Here is a 24,640-nt window from a genome sequence, read left to right as displayed (position 1 = left end):
CATTCCAATTTTTCCTTAAACTGTATCAAAATTTGTTGTTTACTGAAAAATATTTTATGTGATTTTGATAACTATATTTGGGTGGGTGTGAGGGGAATTGAATAAAACATTTGTGCAAAAAATTTGGGGAAAAAACACTTTGGGGCTGAAAAATAACTTGGACATTTTTCAAAATGATTTTGCATTTTTCAAGCAGCTGTATGGAACAGATTTCATTAAAGGCACATCAGTTACCCGACAATGGGTTACTGCTGGAATTTGTTCTTAAAGTCTATTCAATTGGTATAGCTGACCGCCTGATCAAAGTAGTCACCTATGCAGGTTTTGCATGTATTTGCCCAGGTTCCATCCTCCCAGCCCTTCACTCTGCTTCCCTGTTCTATTCTGGCACTAGAAATATCAGTCTACTCTTAGTATAGATTTTTCCAAACGGCTACTTCTCCACACTCTGTATTTTTCACATAATCATTGGGTAACTCCAAATATCAACCAATATAGTGTGATGCTGATTATTGGGACATTACATTATTGGCACATTTCTGTTTGTCTCAGGTTTTGTGTCAATGAAATGTGTTCTATTGGACAGCTAATAGCCATGTAGTACCTTAAATAAAGAATGATATGAATTAATACATTATATGCTAATATAATTAAAACAGAGGCATACATGTACCAATTTCGCAGGAAGTAGTTACCATTCAAAAATGTAAAATTGCAGGGTAAAGTCTGCTCAGGCCTTTTGAAAACGTTGTCTACTATCCTCAAATAAAGAAGTTAAAAGCATGAATTTCTATTGCTGCTATCTTGCAATATAACGCACCCAGGCACCCTTTCCTGCCTGACCATTGGCTTATTTGCTTTCCATACAAGATAGTTGTGAGACATTTTCATAGGACCTCAGATTCTGACAAATATATGGGTTCAGAAGTAGAGCGTAATTAGCACCCTCTAAAATTGGAACTACAGTCTAAACAGCTCAAGACTTCATTCTGCAAAGCAAACAAGCAACCCTGGATGAGAATTCTTTGGCAGGGCTGGAGCAAATACAGTTTACCTCTCTGTCTTCTACAGTTGTTTAATCTAAACGGACAGCAGCATGTAAAAATATAAATATTCTGTATTTGTTAATACAGTCTTAAGTTATTGCTATAGCTGTCTGTTTTGGTTTCCATGCATAGGAACCCCTGTGTATAACCCTTTCTTCATATATTTCTGTACAGAAATATTTTTTAAGAAGCCATTATCTAAACTGCTGATGTAATAAGGGCCTGGTATATGAAATACACTTAATAACTCAACTTTAGTTATTTATTGTGAACCAGGGTGCATTCTCCTTGATTCCATTTCCCAGCGAAATATAAGTGGAGCTTTCATCATGAGTGCTTGAATTTATGGCAAGCAGACCAAGTGACATTAAGAAAGCCACACAATCCCTTCATTCAGTCTTTAATAAGGAAGCCAAGGAAAAATTATCCAAGCTGGTTTGCGGGTGACAGCACAAGAACTTTTTGGAGTCAGAAAGTTAGTGCTGAGGCTCCCTGTCAGCCCATTAAAAAGTAAGGTTGGCATTCCCTGATATTAGAACCATGTGTGCAGAGGAATTTTTCTTCTGGTAAGACATTCCAAATATTGTCCCAGAGCCAAACACTTCGGTGTTAGACTAATTTAAGCAGTATGTTGGAATCAGCGCTTAGGACTTTGATCATATGGAGATCGTTTGTTACAAATTGAACTAACCCAGTCTCTATTTCTGGTGGATCAGAACTATGGATTTGTTGAATTAAATGCCTCATTTAATGCAGTTTGCACATGAAAAGAAAGCTGCACTCAGGAATCTGATAGTGAATTTTTCACCTAACCAACAGGTCTACTTTTTTATTACTTTTAAACCTAATCCATACTCAGTCCACACTGTTCCTAATAACCCTGAGGCTGTTTGGAGTGAAGGTTTAAATCAGCTCATATGTTATGGGGGTAAGGGGGGGAGTAAAGCATCACTGAATTATCAAACCGTGTAATAAGGAACACATTTGAATCCTACTCAAAAATAATTTTTATGAAAAAGATAGTTCTTGGTTGTTATTTACCATCAAATAACCCAGTTCTCTCATGACAACAGTGAGGGAAATGTGCAAAATGATTTTGCAGACATTTGATTTTTTTCCCCACCCCCTATCTTTTGCAGCTGTACTATCTTGAGGGTTAAAAGTGCACAAAATAAAGTACTTCCACATATGGCTGCAGTTTCTTTCCAGTTTTTGAAGTTATAATATCTTTAACTGTAGATAATGATATTATAAACTGTCATTAGTGCACTTTGAGTATATTAAATACATGAAACAAAGCTGTGTGGGTCCAGCTTGACTCTGAGCAGAAATGTTGCAATTTGATTCACCAAAACAGAAGACACATACACGTGGTTTTCAAGGAGTGTTGCATAACAGATCATCATAAGTATAAACCAATTTGTAAGTTATTGATACCAGTAAGATGTACGTAGGACTTAGTTAACATAAGCGATGGTCATATCATCTTTGGAAAATTGCTTATGTTTCTACAACTAGAATAGAGCACTTTAGGCATGATTTCTTTGCGTAGTTGGCTTTTAGGATTTACACTAGTCTATTTAGAACATTTTGCAAACTGTTCTAATCTGATACAATTTTATACTGACTTTCAAATGCAAAGTAATGCAAAGTAAACAGATTTTCTTTTTTTCTCAACCTGCCTCTAGAAACTGTGAACTGTCAATGAATTCACAGGAATCTTATCTCTTAGTTCTGAATGATTATAAAAAGTTTATTTTAAAAGAAATGAGAAGTTTTTATTTTTCTGAAATTTAAAAAAAGAAAAAACTCAAATTGAACTGTCTTGAAGATGGCAACGTAAAGCCTTTTCTGCATCCAGGATATTTTTCTTTTCAGTCATCTTTGGCTTTTCTGGTATAGATGCGATGGTGCAAGCCCTCATGATAGATAAGCTAAATTGTTCTAAACCAAAACTTGCAGCTTAGCCTAGTTTATAGAAGGGATGAGCTGCACCAGTGCAAATAGAAGCTTTGCTTTTGTACACCAAGGGTTTCTGTTGCTGCAGTTATGCTGGTAGCTGACCCTTTGCCTGGAATTGGGGTTAAACCCCTAGTGTAGACAAGACCTAATGCTAAGAAAATCACCTTCAGTGTGGAAATCCAGTGTAAGGCCCTCCAGAGTAATTAAGACTGACACTGGAGCTGGGGGCAGGGGAGGAGGGAAAGCAGGGAACTGCTGGTAGAACAGATGCACACAAAAACCTGCATGCACCCTACAACCCACAGTAGCATATTCTGGGCCATATCCTAAGCTTGTGCGTGTGGCATTGAACTTCCATTGAATTCACTGTATCTACTGGCCCTGAGTTGGCTGTGAAGAGGCCAATCAGTTTGCTTATGTGGATCCAGAGGCCTCAAAAATGAAGAGTGATGCAGAGCAGCTCAGCTATTCCCCCAGCTCCTAGGCGAGATGGTGGGAAGAGGTAGAAAGGCTGTTCAGTAGCCCCACATCCTGACCCCCAAATCTGGGGAGAGGGGTTATTCTCTCAGTCCATCCTATGCTGCTTTCACGTACAGACCGATGGCTCTGGCTTGACATGGGAGAAGTAGATTTCAACTTTAATGAATAGAAGAGACAACGCTTTAAAAAAAAAATAGTACAAAGCAGATACTGATAATAAATATTTTTTATTGGCAAGTAAAGAAAGATCAGATGTTTAATGAAATCAGGATGGGTTTGAGAGATGAACTCAAGATGAACTCCCCAGATTTTCATGGAACTGCAATTAAAACAATTTTAGAAAAGCCACTGACAGCCTGGTATTTGCCATTCAAAATGTAATTAAAAATTAGCAACATTTTTACACCACATTTTCCAGTGAAATTCCACCCCTAATCTAAAACTTGATATATTCTTGAATGGATTTTTTTTCCTCACAAATAAGAATTGTGTGTGTTTTTTGTCCCTAGGTTAAAAAGTTTATAATCAGTGTAATTTAAGTGACATGGTAATAGAGCACACCAACCCATCAGTGTTTCTCTCACACAGAGTGTAATTTTTTTTTCTTCATTGTACATATACTGCTGGCAGGGTAAGCCAATACTCATATCAAGCTAAGTTTATAATGAGTTACAAGTTCACTAAGTGCAGTGACTAGTGAAAGGTTAAAAAGTGTCTTTTTCCTGTTTTAAGTTAGGGCCTAGAATTTAAAAAAATCTACAGGATTGGGTTTAGTTTCTATCTACCAGTCCCTTCCCATTAAACTATAGGAATACATATAGTTCAAAGTTAGTACAAATCTTTTCCTATACAGCCCCTTTGAATATCAGTGGGAGTCGTGCAACTAAATCCTTGAGCATTGCTTTGAAAGTGTATCCCTTGCATTTTCTGATGCTCTGAAATTCAATCTGGGAAGCAATTTTGGGGAGTGGGAACATACAGTACTTTAACACCATAGTAGAGACCAGACAGTGGATCCTATAATATCGGTGGTCCAAAAGGAGTAATTGAATGATCTGGCATTAGCTAGCTAGAGGGAAAGTAAATTACACTGAAACTCACTTAGATAAACAATACTTCACAGAATATTTTCTTACAGAAGGATAGAATAGAAATTATTTTGAAACTCCCTTAAATAACAAAAAAGTGTGTGTGGTGAGGGAGGTGCCTGCCTGAAATGACAACATTTAACAACATATTATCTACACAGGTATTAAAACACACCTTATATGCCCCAAGGTTGAATTCCCTCCTGTAGTTGCTTAACACACAATTAAACATGAAAATATTTGTAAATTACAGTTGAGAAATAAATGTGCAGTGTGTGTGAATGAAGCATGCTTTCCAGGTCTCACATGCAAAAGTCAGCAATAAATAGACCTGAGTAAATGATTCCAAATGAATAATTTAGTTGATGTATTTCAGTTATTTAATTTTTTTTAAGCAAACTTCTGCACAGATTATGAAATTCTTAGGTTTAGTAGTTCTTCACCAAATATTTGGCCTGCAAATCATTCATGAAGATTTGTAATCCTAAATTTGCACTGAATTGACCAGTTACATAAAATGCAGTTTGTTTCTTGATTTAATCTCTTACTTAACTAACTCACTAGCCACTGCAAGCCAAGAAGGCCCGGACACCACAGAGAGTGGGTTACAGGAGAACAGAAAGAGTCGTTTCTTAAAATCTAAGGGGCGAAACCTTTGTTTCATTGAATCAATGGTAAAACTCCCATTAACTTCATTATACCAAGATTTCACCCAAAGTGTTTATTACATTAGCAGATGTAATAGCTTTTATATAGTTCCGCTCCCCACTTCATTAGAGATATTAATCTCTAAAGACTTTTCCAATATATAGCTGATAGACTATTTTCAAGCTTGAGGAGACATCTCCCACAGGTTTGGGAATATTTTTTCCTCCTTTTCTTTTTCCAAGCTTCTTTAAATAGCATTTCTTCCTCAATTGCATTTGCCTGAGTATTTAATGAAGTCTAGATCAGCTTCTATTATACAGCCTCTGTCTCCTCCCCTTCCCAGCATGCTTTGGGTAAGAGGAGATTGACAAACATAACTCCCTTTCCCCCCTTAGTCTTTCAGAAGCTCAAGACTACACTACACCATCTCCTAAACTCCTTTTACAGGTAAGGTCAATTTCCTACAGTCTGTTTCTTTGTTTTTAATCTGAAACTAGACTCTCACAGTGTGGCAGCCCAGAAAAGGGAAGTGTTGGTTCATGATTTTCTCTTTCTGACCAAACAAATGGGGGAAAATAAGTCTATCTGGTTAAAAGCCTGGCCCTTCTTCCATGGGTTTCTTTCCTAATTTCTGCTGATTGCTTGGGTTATCACCCCAATCAGCAAACTGAATTTTACAGTTAGTGAAAACTGTTTTAGACAAATGTTCAAATATTTGATCTAAAGTTCATGTTTCTCAAGCATTCATGATATAGCAAGGTTTCCTGGAAAGGCAATGTCGGAGGGTATCAGACATAGTCAGATTGAAATTCACTTTAAAAACTGAATGAATATTCATATTTTTTCCTCCACTATTCTTTCAGCTCTAATCATGAGACTGATCTCTTTTAGGGCTTGAAATTAATGGGTATTTATGAATCTGGGTCCTTATTACATAAGTACTATGTATGGATGACAAGTTTGAACAGAACCTGCCTGTGCAATATAAAGAAATGTAATTTAAATAAGATGTTAAGATTGAACAGATTTTGGACAATTTGTACTAGCCTAGAACTATCATACTTTATCTAATTTGCTTTGGTACGGCTCTAAACATGGATGTATGGCTTTAAAAGACAACTAAACTACAGAAGATTCCTGATAGTACCCTTCTGTGTAAGCAATGGTTGCAGTTGCCAAAGTAGTGTTACATGACTGTGAATAGGAGGAGAAATGCCCTGTGTGCTTGCAAATGAGAAGGTAGGTGGGTCTATGTGATCATATAGAGAAGGAGAAATGTCCATGAGACAATCTTTCTGTTAAGATGTGCTCTGAGTTATGAAAATGTTTGAGAACCTCTGTGCTTGTGCTGTGCTGGCTCAGAGGGAATGAACAGAACAGGTAATCATCAAGTGATCCATCCCGACACCCATTCCTTAGAATGGCCTCCACAGACCACACACTCTTCCTCCTTTTCTTTCAAGCCACTGCCCTGTCCATTCTAGTGGCAGTGATCCCCTTTTCAGACTTCAGCTCTCTTCTTCCTACCCAAAGCTGTTCCATCCAGAGATCCTCACCTACATTTAACACAGCCATTCCCCTAGGCACTGCCTCCCACTCTGGTGTCTTAGCTTCGTTCCAGCATGGAGCTCCTTATTCTACATACCTACAACCTCCTATGTAGGTTCTGTTGTGGAAGCTTTGCTTGTATATAATGCTCAAAAGCTATGGGATTTCACAGAAAATAAGATCCTTCTTATGGGTGCTTTCAGCCTATTAGAGTAAAAAGGAAGGAAATATGGCAGAGAACTTTCCCTGTACGTTTCATGTTACATTTATCTCAGATTTCCTCATTTACTATGCAGATTGGTACTTTTAAGATACAAGACCCATTGTTTTCACTTCATAAGAAAGAAAATGGTGTCTCTCAGTTTTATGGAAGCCATCAAACTTTCCCAGAATGGTTTACTGTACTGAATGAAATAAACATTACCATGTATCTAAAGCAGAGCCAGAAAAGCTGTAGTCATGGTGAAAGCATGGCTTTCCTTAAGCAGTAGCAACACATGAAAGACAAAAACGTATTCCACTGAAATTGACATAAGTGGATTTCCCATCTGAAATATTGTTTTTTAGCAAGAGAAGCTTTTAATCCCCTTAAATTCAGTTCTAATCTGTCTTGGAAGTGCTTGTCTAAAGAATATTACATTGATATAAAGGATTAAATTTATTAAAACTAAATAGCAGCTAGCATACTACTAAAGAATATCTTGTATATAGTACTCTCCCAAGCAAATAAAACTGCTACAGGTATTGCGGGGGGAGGACTCTCAAACAATTGGCACAGCATTCATTAGAAATTCACACATTCTGTTCATGTGCTTTCTTGCTTTGTGTGCTTTCCCCAATGAAGCAAATACTTTGGAATTCGTAATACCTCCTTATCCTATGTGCACAAGTGACCTCCTCTCTTTTATACACCTAGCAAATGAACAAGCACAAAAGGGGATAGAGTTAAGAAGAAAAATAAACATGCACTCTTCTCCCCCAAATTCAAAAAGGAAAGGCAATCAGAGATTGTGAAGGTGTTAAGAGCTGCCTTAACCAAAGTGCTAATGATCTTTGTTATCATCGTTTTTAGAAGCGCACATTTTAGTTCCCTGATTGGTACATTGTAGCTGGTGTTAACCTATATCAATTTATACAGTTCATCAGCCAAATAATTTTTTATAAGTGAACTTCCTTAAAATAGCAATTGAAGGAAACAAAAGCCACTTGCAAATTATATTGAAGATGTTCACTAGCCACATTGTCTGGAGGCACTATAATGAGCACCAGAAAATCCCAATATGAGCAAGCACCCTTGTCCAGCATATCACAAAATTACAGATTTATCACCATATCTATAGCAATCCACTTTCAACAGTCCCATAGTAACTTTTAATTAAACCTACTATTTACTTGTTTTCAGTAGCATTTCCAATGTGCTAGGTGCTGTCCAACCACAGGAGTTTCAATCTATGCCCCAAAGAGTTTATAGTCTAAAGACCCAATCCCAAAAGCTGCTTCACAGACACTTGTGGGTATGTGGAGCCCAGCTGGCCTTACTGCAAGGGTCTCCCCATATGGAGCAGGATTGGGACCCTAAATAACTAGAGCCTGTTTTGTCTCCTTTCTGAACTGCACAGTTGAAAAATGTTATAGGCTTTCTGATTTTTCTTCTTTAATTTGTTTTAAAAAAAGTGGCATATACTTAGACACAATTCTACTCTGAGTGTAAATCCATAGGAACTCCACTGAACTCACTCTTGAAGTTTTATGGAGTCGCAAAGGATTCTTTATGGTGTAAATGGGAATAGTATTTGGCCCATATATTGCTCTCATCATATTTTGTCTTCAACGTAATTATACTTCACATAGTTTCAATACATTTAATCAAATGCCCAGCAGTCATACCACTTCTGACTCTGATCCCATTTTTCCTCCAGGTAAACAGGGTCAGGACTGGTCAGTCCTGGGTGATCTCCAAAGAAAACTATGAAGCAGACAGCAGTGCTGTTAGTGATTTAAGACTCTGAAGCTGCAAAAACTTATGCTTAACTTCAAGTCCATGCATAGGTCTTTACAGGGTCAGGGCCTTAGTAAGCATTGCTCTTCCCTTAGAGTCTGTACTGAATCAGTGCTCCAGCATGATGCCCAGGGGCACTGTGCTGCTAGAGAAGCTTCTTTTAGATGAGACATAACATTGAAGCATTGGTCTCTCTGGCTCATTCAATATAAGGCACTTTTTGTTATTAATACTAATAATAACCTCTCAGATAACAATTTCCATTCCTAGCGATCTTAGTGCTGTTCAAAGAGAGTAAACATCGTCGTACCCTGTTTTACAGAGGAAGAAAATGAGACAAAGAAATTGTGATTGATCACAGAGCAATTCAGTGGCAGTACTGAAAATAGAACCCAGGTTTTCTGGCTTCCAGTCCAGTGCTATGTCCACTGGACCCATGCTTCTCAAACTGTGACCTTCACAGACTGGTCTAGTGGGTCTCATTTTTTTCCTTCAACCTGCTAAACTTCACTAAAAGACAACTAAACAACAACATTTTCCTGATATTACCCTTCCATGTAAACAATTACTGCAGTGGCCAACAATATAGTTACATAGAAGAGTCGGGCTGGAAGGAACCTTAAAAAGTCATCAAGCTCAGCCCCCTGCGCTGAGGCAGGACCAAGTACAACTAGACTATTCTGACTGAGAACAGGTTAGACAAACACCAAAAACCTCCAGTGACAAACCTCACTTGGCAGTCTAGTCCAGACTACCTATCGTTTATAGTTAGAAGGTTTTTCCTAATAGCTAACCTAAATCTCCCCTGCTGCAGATGACATCTTGTCCTACTTCCAGTAGACATGGAGAACGATCTTCTTTAAACAGGGTATGAATGGGGGGGAAAGTCATCCGTGTGATGGCAAATGAAGGGAGTTGGGCCTGTGAGAGTATATAGGGGAGGGGACATGTGCATGAGACAATGTATCTACTAAGCTGTGCCCTGTATTATGAAACAGTTTGAGAGTACCTGCGCTGGGCCACAGTGCCCCTTATTTTTGTAAGAGGATTAACTCAGGTGTCATAGCCCAACTCCCAAAGAGGCCCTTATTCTACCTACCTACAATTCACTCTCTAGTTTTCAATTGGAGAAGCCTTTTTCCCTTCCTTTCTATGCAACTTCTAGAAACCTGTAGGATTTTACAGAGAAGAAGATTCTTCCTATAGGTGTCTTCAGCCTGGTACGATGAAGTAAGAAAAGTGTCAAACTTTTTTCTAAGAAAGAGAAGGAAAATTGTAGGTGAAAGAAATGATTTTCATATAACCTGCAATTCCTTTTTCCATCACCATTGAGGGAGAAGGGTACGGGACTTGCAAATCCTAAATTTGGCAACTTCAAGAAATGATCCTCCACTCACTTTTCCTGGCTCTCGGGGAGCCAGCCAATAGACATGCTCAGCTCACCTCCAGTTTCCAGAAAGCCATTTGCATGGAAGTAGATGACCTGCCCATATCCTTTCTCTGCAGTACTAACTTAAATGGTACCCTGAGTCCTACTGTTGACTTTTCCTTTACATTTTAACACTGGGGTTGAGATGCCCCAAAGTGCACCTGTACCTAGCATTTGAGAACAGGGATTTTCAGCTCTAATCCAGTGCAGTCTGGAGTATCTTGACCCCAGAATATCCAAGGATCAAAGAGAGAAGATCCTAGAAGATGCCTTATTGGAGGCTGGAGGTAGCGGAAGGAAATGCTACCAATAAGTTCCTCCCATGGAAGTGGGCACTCGGCCTACCTTGGAAGATTCTGGAAGATGAGGAAGAAGAGTTGAAGGCCACATTCCCCAACCTGACAGTACGAAGTGCGTAGATGGTGGGGTACTCTGCCTATCAGAGAGGCAGGAATTCCTGTGGAGGCAGGGTGAGGGTCATGAGAGCAGGAAGAAATCTTCTTTATCCCTAAGGGAGGTCTGAGGGGTGGGATTTGTAATTTTTCCTGGTGGCATTTTGGCACTTTCTGACCAACTGAAAACCAGAAATGAAAACCTCATGTCTAAACGTTGATACATGTTTGAGGTGTGCATGAGCAAGGGAATCTTTTATATGAACTAGTTTTCCATCCTTAACAATCAGATCTGGGGAAAATAACCAATTAGTTGACCAGTCTGTGATATTAGCTTTTACCAAAAAAAAACAAAAAGCTTTTGCTTTTGAAGGAGGCTATTTCCATCATTTAAAAAAAAAAAAAAAAAAAAAGTAAATGATTGCAGCCAAGAGAAAAATCTTATATTTTGAAAAGATGTATGGTTTTGTTGAACACATTTCTGACAGCTGTAATCCCTGCTGCCCAGAAGGCAAGCTGCTATTTTGGCTCACTTCCTCAAATTTTGTTTCTAAAGGAGGGAATTTTCATCATTTCAAACATAAATAATAACCAGAAAAGGAAAGCCCTATTCAAAAGTCCCCAGAGTATCATGTACAAAAATAAATAGGCAAACTAAATATGTATTATGTACAATTCTGAACTACCTGTACCTACAGGGGAGAAATGCTTCATCTAATAATAATACCTAGCTCTTATACAGGACATTTCATCAGTAGATCTCAAAGGACTTTACAAAGGAGGACATTATTCCCACTTCATACAAGGGGAGATTTAGGTACAGAGAGGCAAAGTGACTTGCATATGGCCATTCAGCAAGCCAATGTCATAGCTGGGAACAGAACCTAGAAATCCTAAAGACCAGTAGAGTGCTTTATCCCCTAGCCCACACTGCCTCATTAATTATTACTCTGCTCTCATTAATGAAATAACAGAAGATCCTGCTTATGGATCAAGATCCATAATGAATCCAGAAATACTGAAACTCCAGTAGTGGAGTGACAGTCCCACTGTTCAACACCATTAAACAAACTCTCACTCAATTTACAGTGAAGCTTCACTCCACTTATGGCAGTTTCACTGGAGTCCAAGTATGGCCCACTGAGGTAATTCCCTTGGAACGCAGCAGTTATCACTCGACAGCTAGGCGTTAAATGCTGACTCTAAAGGAATGATCGCTTTCCCTTTTCCAACAGCAGAGGAGGAGGAGGAAATATCATAACCCAATGGGCCCAACTTAAAGGACTCTTGCTGCAGTTGTGCACAATACGGTGTGAAGAGGAGGCAGGTTGGTCTTGCAGCAGCTGCTCTCTGGAGGGAATGAGGTTGAGGCATTTCTAGTGGTCACCCCAAAAGCATCAGTATCCTCTGATGCTAGGGAGAAAAATCAGGAAAAACCCTCTCCTATTATTAGTCCTGATTCAGCTCCCATTGATTCCATACTTCACTGTATGAATACTGATCTACAAGAGACTCTTTTCCTCCTCTTTTGTTTGATACACTGTATATGGTCCCAAACCATGCTGTAGCATGTTCCAACTCAACGCAGTGTTACATAATCCAATGCAACAGAAGTTTTTTAAGACTTCTGACTGTTTCCATTAGGTAGGTAGTACAACTGCTATTACAAAATAGAGATCACCTAAACAACTTTATAGCGATGGGCAAATATGAAATACCCACGTAGGAGTGATAGATGCAAACCAGATGACATGCATAAGCTACCTAAAATACAGTAGAGTGTTATGTCCGGTAATTAGAATTAATACGAAAAAATCATACTTTTCTATCTTGATTTAATATTTAATACTCTTTAATGGTTTAGCTCTAGCACAAAGTAAACCCTATTAAACCCTATGGGGTGTGTGTGTGTGTGTGTGTAATTGGCTTCAGATTTGTAAAATACATTTGAAAAGAACCTCTCTCAGAACATACTGTCCCCTTCCACCTCCTGCTTCTGGCTTATATCAAGAGGCCATAATCTGCTGTGACATCATAAATCATAATGCCTCAACAGCAGCAAAGTCGGATACCGTAGGAAAGAATCATCAAAAATTGCTAACCAAACAAACAAAAGGAGTGGGACTCAGAGAGTTAGTTATTAAACAGTGCTTACGTATGTTTATCTTCAGTGATTCCATTGTGAACACTACGTGCAAAGACACCAACTACGCCCTCTTTCATTATAACACAGTGGGTTGGGGACAGTTGACTCCTAAGTTTCTTATGAACTGTTCCTCAAATTCTCATTTAGAAGAAGAAACATAATTGATCACCTCATTAATGTAATTAAATATCTCAAGGGAGCTGGATGGAGACTTCATCACTGGAGCCACATCACTTTGAGGAAAGAAAAAATAACTACAATAGCAGAAGTCATATAAACAGATGTTTCTATAACAAAAAAGATAATTATTTATTTCTATTACAGGCTCCAATTTCTATCCACAGTCTCCAGTTGGAGACTGGGGCCTCACTATGCTAGTACTATATAAACAAGCTCTTCATTTGTCAATAAGGCTGGATTTGTTAGTAATGAGGTACAAGGGGGAAAATGTGATCACTACTAGAAAATAGAATAAGTGAGTCATTACATTTTTTTTTAATTGGGAAGAGTTAATTTCATACAGTCTTGTAATGGATTTCAGTTAAACTCACAACCCAACTGAAAGGAGTTTTCTGATGCCCAGACTTGCTGCAGCTACTTTCAATGGAGAATGAAGAGGAGGCTAAAGACCTAGGACTTGTGCTTTAGTATGTGGAGAAAAAGCAGGAAAAAGAAAATGTTCTAGTTTCAGGCCTAAAATCAAGATGGTGTATGAGTCTGGGATGTTTTTGGCTTCCTTGAGCTCAAGTAACTCTGCTGAAGAAATGGGTACAAAAATCAAATGGCATTAAAAGCTGCTGCTTTTTTCCATTGTATTTTGCTTGACAGAACCTCAAAATACCCTTCTGACTCTTTTTTTTTCATGTATATTTTTGTATCTATTTATCACTGCTGCTAGCATTTTGTTTAGTCTTGAAGGAAAGATTGTCTTTCCAAAGTTGGACACTTTTGTATCTATATCCATCAATGCCTGCGATATCCCTGACCTTAGTTAAACCTTAAGTTTTCTAAATTGTACTCTTCTGTTCAGCAAACCCTTAGGCGCTACACTGTTAAAAGTTTACATTGAAAAATCATTTATAACTGGTTTGTTTGAATTATGCCTTCTGCAAAGCCACCGGGAAGGGCAGTATTAATTAGCAATGGCTTACATAAAGTCTAGACAATAAAAAAGTAAATCTTTTTAGAAAGCTTTTTAGTATTTTATCAGTTATATAACAAATTATCCTGATATAAATTACATCTAAGAAAAAATTGCATAATCTACAACAAAGCTGTCCATTTGAATAATTTATTTTTACTTGAAATATTTTCATGATACCCACGTTGCTCAAATACCAGTGTTTATTATGAAACGGAGAGAGCCAACAAAAATGTTAATTCCTTTTGCTGTAGCCACTTCATTGGGAGGATTAAATAATAATTGATAGTTAATGCATAATACTCTAAGTTGTATTATAAAATATCTGTTTGAATATAAGGTATGTCATTTTTGACAATTACAAGGAATATTTGAATATACTGGATAGCAGAGAACATAAAAATATTTCCAGAGTTGTATACACAATGTCTGGGCCACATCCTGCAAACCTTTAACCAAGCGGATAGTTCCACTGAAGTCAATGGGGCTATGCAGATGAGTAAGACTCTGAAGGATTAAGCCACCGTTTTCTAACTTCTTATGTAAGTAGTTCACAACAGTAGCTTTGCAAAGTAGTTCAAAGCAGCTATACTAAGGAATTGTTAATTATATATATATTAACAATGCCAATGTGAATAAGCAGAAGAAATTTTGGCTTGTGATGCTTTGCACCAGCTGATTATGTTTAAGTTCATTAACTGGCAGTGACACAGCCATAAAACAGCAACAGTGTCTGGTTAATGCCAGGCAAAACATAGTTGCAGTCAAGAAAAACAAAGTATTTATACTATATCCATCTTAATTTAGAAACAGGTTGCTCTGTGATCTAGGAGGATATTGACAATAGATCATGATGCTTATATCAGTCTGGATCATAACTTTCTGTCTGGCTAAGATGGTGGTAGTGCATGTGCTGCAGTTTACTATATTACCACCTAATGCTGGCCAGGTCAACTTCATGGGTGGAAATGTGGTCAATGTAAAAATGATTGCAAGCAAAAGAAATTCTTGGGACTGTTTCTGATCTTGCTTACCACACTGTAAATAAGGAGCAAACAAAGGTCAGGATGTTTTCTAATATCTAAGGATACTTTAAATAAATGTGCACTTGCAAAAATTCCATGAAACCCTAAGGCAAACTGGGAAAAAAATACTGGTCAGTTTCCTTGAAGTTCTGACACTTTTCACAGGGTGGAGAAAGGGGTGTGTGTGTGTGTGTGTGTGTGTGTGTGTGTGTGTGTGTGTGTGTGTGTGTGTGTGTGTGTGTGTGTGTGTGTGTCTTTTCCTACATAGAGAATTGCTCAATCTGGGGAGAAAGGACTAGCATTCACCTACGTTATTTGAGACTGTCAGCCTAAAGACAACCACTAACCCAACATAGAGTGAAATTCCTTACTTCATCTCCCCTCTTTGTGATAAGGAAATCTAACAAAATAGAGAAGAATGGGGGAAGATAACCTTTCTTGATCCCTTTCTCTTGTTCTCTTCTCCATCTTTTATTCTCACTTTCATAACTTGCTCTAAATATATTTCTTTAGAGAAAGCATTTGTGAGCACTTCCATTTCCTCTCGCAAGACACAACTCTTTGCAGGCAAACGGGTATTTGCAGTGCAAACAGACTCATGAATGCAAATCAGAAAACTGCTGTAGTACTCATTTGTACACTCTACACAAGTGTGTGCAATTGCAAGTTTTCGTCATACACTTTTTTCAGAGGCCTATTTGAAAACATGGCCCTAATTGTCAAAAACTCAGACAAGTTCTAGCATATCACACACCACAACAGTATTTTACTACTTTTGCATGTGGTTCTTTGGTACCATATATTTATTGTTACCTCTACAACATCTATGCAACACAAAGAAAATGTCTCAAAACTCCCTCTAACAATGTTACCTTCATACACTCATCTTGTTGAAGATAGTGTTTTCTTAAGGAACCCTATAAAAAGAGAAATTCATTAAAAAAAAAAAAGCTTTGGTTTGGGAAGGAGGGTGTGTACAGAGTTAAACTAAAGCTGAGAGGCATTGGCTAGGTTTCAGTGTACAATACATACCTTTATCGTGTGAAGAAACTAAAGTTTAGTTAAACTATCATCATGGCACAATGGCATTTTGTGGGGATTAATGATCATTTAGAAGGAGTTGATGGCCTTAAACTGAGTTTGTACCATTACTTCCATCCATTATCAGGAAATGGCCCAACCAAGATTGTTGGTGAATTTTATAAGAATCTATCTTCTTTTAAAAATGCATATTTTAAGAGTCCTTTCCGGTCTTTTTAGTAGGAAGTATGCAGTGTAATGTCAATTGGAATAGAACAAAGTATGTGCAACAGCATGTTCATGAAGTGGGGGCAGATTTGAGAAATTATTCCATTCATCTTATTTCCCTTGCATACACCACCTCAGCACCGTCAAAATGCCACCAATACTATTGGGTTGTCACCAATGAGGAGATGATGGTTTTTTGCTTTGTATGCACCTACAGTGGAGTGCAGGGTCTACCACTAGGAGCCTTTTAAAAATAAATATATTCAGTGTGTTTTAAAAAGAATAACCATGTAAGAAGCAAAAAAGTGAAAGACTGAGGCAAAGAAGAGAGAAAATTAAGAACCTTGGTTGAAAAATAGGCACACTTGATTTCTCCAAACACAACAAATGGGGTCAAGTTTCTCATGGGCACCTCAGAGAGGCACAAGTACATCTTTGGGTAAATGTATTGTATGCCGAGAACCAAATGCTGTATTGCCAAGACCATGTGCTCAAAAATCATTAGCTGAGCCCCGGAAAACCATGAGACTTTAAAATATAATAGATGCCATATTTTTATTTGCCTTTTGGGGGGTTTTGAGACTCGAAGATTCATGTTTTCAAGCTTCTATTTGTAACCATGAAAGCTACACACTGACTCTTCTTAAAATGGTAGCTGAGTTTGTAACATAATCACATGACTCCATGAGTTGGGGCTTTAATAAAAAACACCAAACGTTATGAGATTTGCAATTAAAATAACAAAAGTTGACAATACGGTGAGAGGACACTAAATGTGATTGTGAATGGCAATGCTGGAAATGCACATTGGGCCCGATGCTCACTGGAGTCTACAGTGAGCCTTTTTTTGACTTCAGTGGGCTTCAGAGCAGCACAGATTAGTATGGCACAACAAACCCTGGGCTAGATCCCAGAACTTCTAGCATCACATACTGTGGAATGCAGCATCAGTGATTTCAAGATAACTGGGATATGGCTTTGCAGCATGTCTGCTCACACCGGGCTGTGCTAACCTGAGTGCTCAGACTAGGGGTGCCAATCTTGGCAGTAAAGACATACCCTGAGTGGTATCTCAATAAACATGCTCCCCTTGTTGCCTAACCGGTGGTCTGCTCCATGTCCATTTCCCTGCCGACACAACAAGCACCACCAAAATAAATGAACCATGCCTTTTAACTAGTGCTTTGGTGATAAAATCTGCAGAGTAGACAGATCCTGAGCAACCCTGCCTTGCATTTATAATCATGAATGCTATGTTCTCTTATGCACATTAGATTGTATCCTTTTACAGAAATCTTCAGGCCCTGTGCATATTATTACATTTCCTTTCTTCATTTCAGCGGGCATAGAAAGATGTAGCTGAAATGGAGGACTCTTGCTATCAGGCTTTACAAAGCGATGAGTTAGATACCTTAAAATAGAGACTGACAAATTCTAGGCTCTTGCACTTGTGCAACTCTGTTCATTTCACAGGAGTCACGTTGTAATTGAGAGGAGAATTTCACTCTCTGGAGACAAAACACAGCAGTAGCTTACTCAAAGCTTTTAAAACATCAGAACTTGTTTTTACTGAGGGAGAATGTGGGCCAGGACATGAGTGTTATTCCCTTTTCTTTTTCCAAAAAGCATCCTGGGATCTTTAAATTCAGCCATCCTAACACATGTGTAAAAGTGAGCAGAAAGGAGTACGCACCTTTGCAACAGAACCCAGGAGACCGAGGTGGAAAAAGGACATTAACCTGGTTTGTGAAGATGCTGGTTTGAAGTCTTACCCAACAATGTCTAGTTACTTTACCAGTGCTGGCTCTTTATTCTGATATTCAGATATTATTAATAATTTTCATTCAGAAAGAAGAGAAATAAAAAGGATACACTTTTCATATGTATTACTATCTTCTTATAACTATTTCTGTTATAGAGTCATAGAGTTAAAGGTTGGAAAGGACCATGAAATTATCTAGGCTAACCTTCTGTGCCTCACAGACCTCTAATGCCACCCACATGCTAAACCCAGCAACCAAAATGAGACCAAAGAAACACAACCCACAGGAGAATAGACAATCTTCTTAGCACATTCCCAATGTGCCTGAGGTGACATATGACCGGAATTCATCACTGAATTTAGTCCACTGGTTGGATCATTAGCTTCCTCGGCCTGGGACGGTTCCTGACGGGAGTATGATGTGAAGGCTGATCCATGCCCCCAATAGACCATGATGTGCTACGGGCAGAGAATAGGAGGTACCAAGGTGCACCAGTACTTGAGGCCCCTGCAATAGCAGGGAAATGATTACATTAAATATACCCAGATAATCCTGGCAAGTGACCCGCACTGACATGCTGCAGAGGAAGATGAAAAACCCCGAAGGTCACTGCCACATGTGGGGTTGGGAAGGAATTTTACCCCAGGTCAGATAGGCAATCTACTAGATGCTGAGCATGTGAGCAAGGACCAGCCAAACCCCTGAGAGACAGAAAATGGTCAGTGATTCTTCAGGGGCCTGACATACCCTGCCCAATGTCCCATCTGCAGTCAGGGCCAGCCTTTGTGTTTCAGATGAAGGAGATTTAAAAAAAAACCCTCCCAGAATACATGGGGAGATCAAACCCCTTCCTGACCCTTCTCACGGCCAGCTGAAACCTTGACGCATGAGCTTTAGGAACATAAGGCATAAACCGAGATCAGCTCCAGGCCTGTTACATTGGAGTAGCACTAAAAGCTAGGACCTCACTGAGCAAGGTAATGTACAAATACACAAGAAAAAAGATGGTCCCTGCACCCAGAAAAGTAATATCTGAGTATAAGACAAGGAATAAGATGCGGATGCGACTAACCAATGGGGGGGGGGGGGCAGCACAAGGTAACAAGAAGTCTTCTAGGGTGGCAATGTGGCTTAGTGGATAAAGTACTAGACAGGAATTCAGGAGACCTGGGTCGGATTCCTATTCTGCCACTGTCCTGCTCAGTAACCTTAAGCAAGTCTCGTCTCTCTGTTCCTCAGTTTCCCCACCCCTAAAAGGGGATAATGCTAGTGTAGAGCTCTTTGAGATTCACTGATGAAAAGTGCTGTAGAAGAGCTAGATGTTATTACTATTTTGCAGACCATTAAACTATAAAATTACCTACTGCCTTACAATCATAAAATATACGCAAAAAGGGATAAATAAACATAACCAAACCATAAGTAAAAATAAAAGATGACAATTCATGGCTCACTTTGCAAAACACCTATGTCATGCAAACCACATCTTTTTAGATTTAGCACTATGCTCTCTTTATGCCTTAGTAAATGATTTGGAGCCTTTCTTTCCTCACAATTATCTATCCTATCCTGAAGCTTGTATGACATTTTCTCATAAACTACTGAGTTTCACATGATTTCAATACTCCAACTCCAACTGTGCATCTTCTCACGCCCATGTGATATGGCATCTTAGGATGCAATCATGACTCTGTGTTGAAGTCAATGGCATGAGTCCCACTGACTTCAATAAAGCTAGCCTTTCACCCTTACTGCCAGTAAGTGCTGGCCTTGCTTAAGCCTTGGATGAATTTGGTCCATAGAGTCTTAAGACAGAACCTTTATCATTAAGACTCTTTGGTGAGACAATGCCGTAAATTCAAAGCCTTCACCACAGGCAATGTACACAAGATAGTGTTTCTCATGTTACAGTGTCATGTCAGATGGATGGTCTGTGGAATGCATTGATTCATGTCATGCTGAAATTGTTTCATGAAATATTTACTGGATTTTTTTCTCCTCTATGGTCATTAAGGTCTCCTACAGCTCCTGGAGATTTTCCCAATATCTACTCTACGTACACTGTACTCTGCTTTAGGAGTGCACCACAAAAGGCTGTTTGGCTAATGCAATTCCTCAGCTGACTGATACCCTTTAAGTCTCTAATTACACAGATGTCATGGCCAGCCAGCATGATGTGTGCACCCATATAAAAAATATTTAACTTCATTTTCAGTGAAACAGTTTAAAAAATACCACAACATTTTTTAAATGATTTTTGGTATGGGCATTTCTATGGCCTTTCTCTTTTTGGTACATAGGCCAAAAACATCAAGAAAAGAGGTTATTTTACCGCTGTATTTGGCACTGGTGTAACTGCGGCTGGAATACTGTGTCCAGTTCTGGTGCCCTCAGTTCAAGAAGGCTGTTGATAAACTGGACAGAGTTCAGAAAAGAGCCACAAGAAAGATTAAAGGATTAGAAAACATGCCCTGGAATGATAGACTCGAGGAGCTCAATCGATTTAGCTTAACAAAGACAGGATAAGGGGCGACTTGATTACTGTCTCTAAGTAATCACATGGGGAACAAATATTTTAATAATGGGCCTTTTGGTTTAGTAGAGAAAGAAATAACACAACCCAATGTGTGGAAGTTGAAGCTAGACAAATTCAGACTGGAAATACGGCATACATTTTTAACAATGAGAGTAATTCACCATTGGAACAATTTATCAAGGGTTGTGGTGGATGCTCCTTCACTAACAACTTTTAAATCAAGACTGGATGGTTTTTCTAAAAGATCCGCTCTAGAAATTATTTTGGGAAGTTCTATGTCCTGTGTTATACAGTTGATCAGACTAGATGATCATAATGGCCCCTTCTGGCCTGGGAATCTATTAACTGAACCTTAATTTTAGGATCCTAAATAAGTGGTCTGATTTTTCCAAATGTTAAGCATCTGGCAGTTCCCATTGCAGTCAGTGTGTACTCATCATTTTAGAAAATTAGGCTACTTATTCAGCAGGTCAGCTATGGACTAGAGGAGTCTAATTTTAGATTCCTGTTTTTTAAAACCTTGGCCTGCTTCAGGTGGGGAAATGCTAGGTTTTCTTAGTTAAATGTATTGAGTTATAGGCCAGCCCCACTTGTATAAAATGTATATATTCGATTGCTTGAGATGTTTTGTGGCAATAATTGCTTCCCTTTTACAAAAATATATATGCAGCAAACATCAGCTATCAATAAAGAAACTGGGTTTTAAAAAAAATAAATCAGTTTTTCTGTTTTTCCCCAGTAAGAATTCAGAAATGTCAACAACATAGGGGTATAGATTAGGAGATATTTAAGAATTCTGCTTTTAAAAAAAATCCTTTCCCCATGAATTAGAGCTGTGTGAAACTCTGTTATAGGACATGTCCATTCCACACAGTGATATAAATGGCACACTGAATCTACCACTGATGGAATTGGACATGGGTTGAACATGCAAACTCTAGCTTCTATGAGCTATTTCTGCATATTGGACAACAAATTTTTGCTCCCTTCAAACATCAAATGTAGTGGACTGTTGCAATAATCTTTTGCCAATCACAATGTTTAAGAATAATTTTGAAAATCTGTTAATTTGATTTAATATGCAGTTCTTTGCAGCATTGTACACTGACTCAAATGGATTATTACAATAGCATTATTTATTTTTATTTATTTATTTTAAGGGGAACTTTTACAAAACAGTTTCTCTAGGGTATAAGATGGAAAGATCATGCTGAATACTTAATCATTATGGCATATCTAGGCCCAAGCTTCTCTCTCAGATTTTACAAAGCCAGGGCTCTTGTTTTTGTCTCGTTTTTCGTTTTTTTTGTTTGTGAAACTCCAACCCAACCACTTTTCTCCATAGGATGTGAGTGGTTTGGGAGGTGAGGCACATATAGATGTGGAACATTTATAAATGTATTGAGTTTAGGTATGCTAGATTTTTATGTTTGTAAATTGATATTTAGGGTCAGTGGTAGAAATTTTAATGAATGAGAATGTATATAATTATGTATACATTTTCTATATATACTTAACATTGTTTTAAACTTTCTGAAAACTTCTACAAACCAAAGCCTGATTGAATGGCACATGTGGAAAGAGATAATAGGAATGTAGAAATATGAAATATGGCTACACTTTCAACAATGCTTATTCCCTTTTCTCCCCCTTCCCCCCAGCATGTCCATACACACAATCTGAGGGCAATGTTGCAAACTGCTGAACTAGCACTTATGAGATGAAACTGCTCAAGTCACAGTTATATTTAGATCTCTGAGGGTACTTAATCATAGAGCAGAGGAACACAGGAAGAACCTGGCATAATTTCATTAACAAAAACATACCTCCCAGCTTTGCAGTATAATGGGCGAACAATCCTTCTTGTGCTCCGCACTAATCTTTATAACAAGTGTACAGCCTTAACTGGGAGCTCTCCGCTTTCTCGCACAAAGCATGAGGCAGTGACTCTCATTTAAAAGGTTTTATAAAAGTTTAAAGAAGATAGGCCTATGGGCCAAATTAAGAAACCTCAATTTACAGCAATTAATTTTTAGAGTAGTAATCAAGACAAAGAAAAGCCTGTGTCTACTACAAATGCAAAGATTTCCAATGTGTTAGAAAGTAAGCAAGTATTCCAAATATATTGGCTCAGATTTGTCCTTTTTAAACTCCATTGGGATTAATGGTGAGTGAGGTATTAGGGGAATCATTTTTCTTTGTGTGTCACTGAGAACAGGCTTTTATCTTTACCCCATTGTGAGAGGGACAGCATGTACTATATCATCTTAATGCCGCCATTAGAATTCCAGATTAGGTGAGGAGATGAGCTTTTTCACTGATCCTTTGAATATCACACTACTGTGTTCTGTGCACCTTCCTCTCTCTCCTCACAGGAACTGCTCAGTAAGAGAGTTCTACCAGTATCAATGTCGATGCCTGTTTGTGGACTGGCTGTATATAGGATAGGGGTATTTAGCCACTTCAACAACATACATCCAAAGCCACACTCCTCAGGGCCTGAAAGTACTACTGTGCACTTCCTACAAGACTGAAATAGGAGGTGAGGGTGCTTTAGCACCCCTGCCAAGCTGGCTGGCACCTTTTAAGATGATGCCATAGGCATCATATTACAGAGAGTTAATCTCAGGTATAGTGATATGGATAGATTTGAAACTGCTCTTGTGGTGGTTCAGTGGAGCAGTGTTTATCTGTTACTGGGGAAACCAGTTTAAGGCTTCCCACCAATTCTTGCTGCCACTTTGCTTTTGCTGCTGAATGGGAAAAGAGATGGTTCAGTAGTTAAGGCACCAATCTAGGGCTTTGGAGATTTGAATTCGATGCTCTGCTTCACCATAGGCTTCCTGAATGAGCTCGGGCAGGTTGCTTTGTACCTCAGGTGCTCATCTGTAACATGGGTGTTGCAAGGATAAATGCATGGAAGGTTGAGATATGATGGTGATAGGGACCATGTCAGTATGTTGGCTAGAATGGTGAACTTTTTTTTATAAACAAAATTCACTATGGTACTTGTTCCAGTTATGGATAGGAATCCAAACATAGTCTAAAAATTCATCTGTGCACAAGATGACATAATATGGCTCTCACATTCAGATTATCTGGCTCTTGCACTTTCCCTTTGGCTAGGTCTATGCTACAAAGCTAGGTAGACCGAGCTATGTTGGTTAGGGATGGAGTTAAGCCTACCTAACCTTTGGTGTAGACAGTGCTAGGTCAGTGGAAGAATTATTTTGTCAATCTAGCTACTGCCCGTGGGCATAGGTAGTGTCTACACTGAAGCACCACAGCAGTGCAGCTGCAGGTCTGCCATTGCAGTATTTCAAGTGTAGACAAGCCCATAGTTCATACTCCTGGGAAAAGTAATTCCTAAAAGGGAAAGGACAGGAAGTAGCCCAGATTCTCTCTTCTAAAACTGGAAAATCCAGGCATGTAAATCACAGATGCCCCAAAGCTGTAACCAGTACTTACTGAGCAGATCTAAACAGGTCTCATTGACTGTAGCAGGCTTTTGGGGTCATATTGTCACACAGATGAACTGATGTTGAACTGCTTTTCCATTGCGTTAGACAATTTAAATGTGGGGCTTTGCTTTCTACAAAGGAAGAGAAAACTGGTTCTGATTAAAATAAGATGATCTCTTCCAAAAATGGAAATCAAACTCAAATCACATATTTTGCCTTTGTAATAAAAAACTTTTTCCCCACTTTCCTGCCCTCTTGCTCCCAAAGTGCTGGAATATAAGAAAACATCTTCTTTATTGGTTTCTAGCTGGACCAGAAGCAAGAAATACCAAAACCTAATAAGAAAACTTTTATTCTTAGTTTCCCAAGAAATTTCCAGCCCAGTTTCTCACACTCAAGAGGTCCAGATAATTCATATAACTGTAAACTTTGGGGTATGTATTCAAAACCCTCGGGTTTTCTTTCTGTTCAAGTACTCACGTGCCTCCTCCATTAATGGAAACCTCCCAAATAGTAATATTATATTAATGTACTGAGCCTCACAACACCCCTGTGCTTTAGGGAAGCATTATCCCCCCTTCACAGACGGGCCACTGAGGCACACAAAGTGAAATTCATCCCTGTTCGGAGGACCAGCAAAAAGCCTCTGCATCACCTTAATGGCACATAGGCTTTTTGTTGGACTCCTGCACATGTGTGAATTTCACCCAAGTTCACACCCGAGAGCT

The 24,640-nt window shown here is 38.7% G+C and overlaps 1 long non-coding RNA gene across 1 annotated transcript in view; it reads left to right on the top strand.

Annotated features, from left to right (window-relative positions):
* Positions 1–5,583: 5,583 nt before the first annotated feature.
* The window catches only part of LOC137154025 (uncharacterized), a 41,882-nt gene continuing 22,825 nt past the window's right edge, over positions 5,584–24,640 (top strand). The window contains exon 1 of the long non-coding RNA XR_010920027.1: positions 5,584–5,671. This is a non-coding gene — a long non-coding RNA (uncharacterized lncRNA). The remainder of the gene's footprint in view (positions 5,672–24,640) is intronic.

This window comes from Emydura macquarii, unplaced genomic scaffold (assembly GCF_026122565.2).
Source record: "Emydura macquarii macquarii isolate MOO-44397 ecotype Brisbane River unplaced genomic scaffold, CSIRO-AGI_Emac_v2 contig_295, whole genome shotgun sequence".
Lineage (NCBI taxonomy): Eukaryota > Metazoa > Chordata > Testudines > Chelidae > Emydura > Emydura macquarii.
The sequence above is the reverse complement of the archived record's forward strand: the minus strand, read 5'-3'. Positions and strand labels throughout refer to the sequence as shown.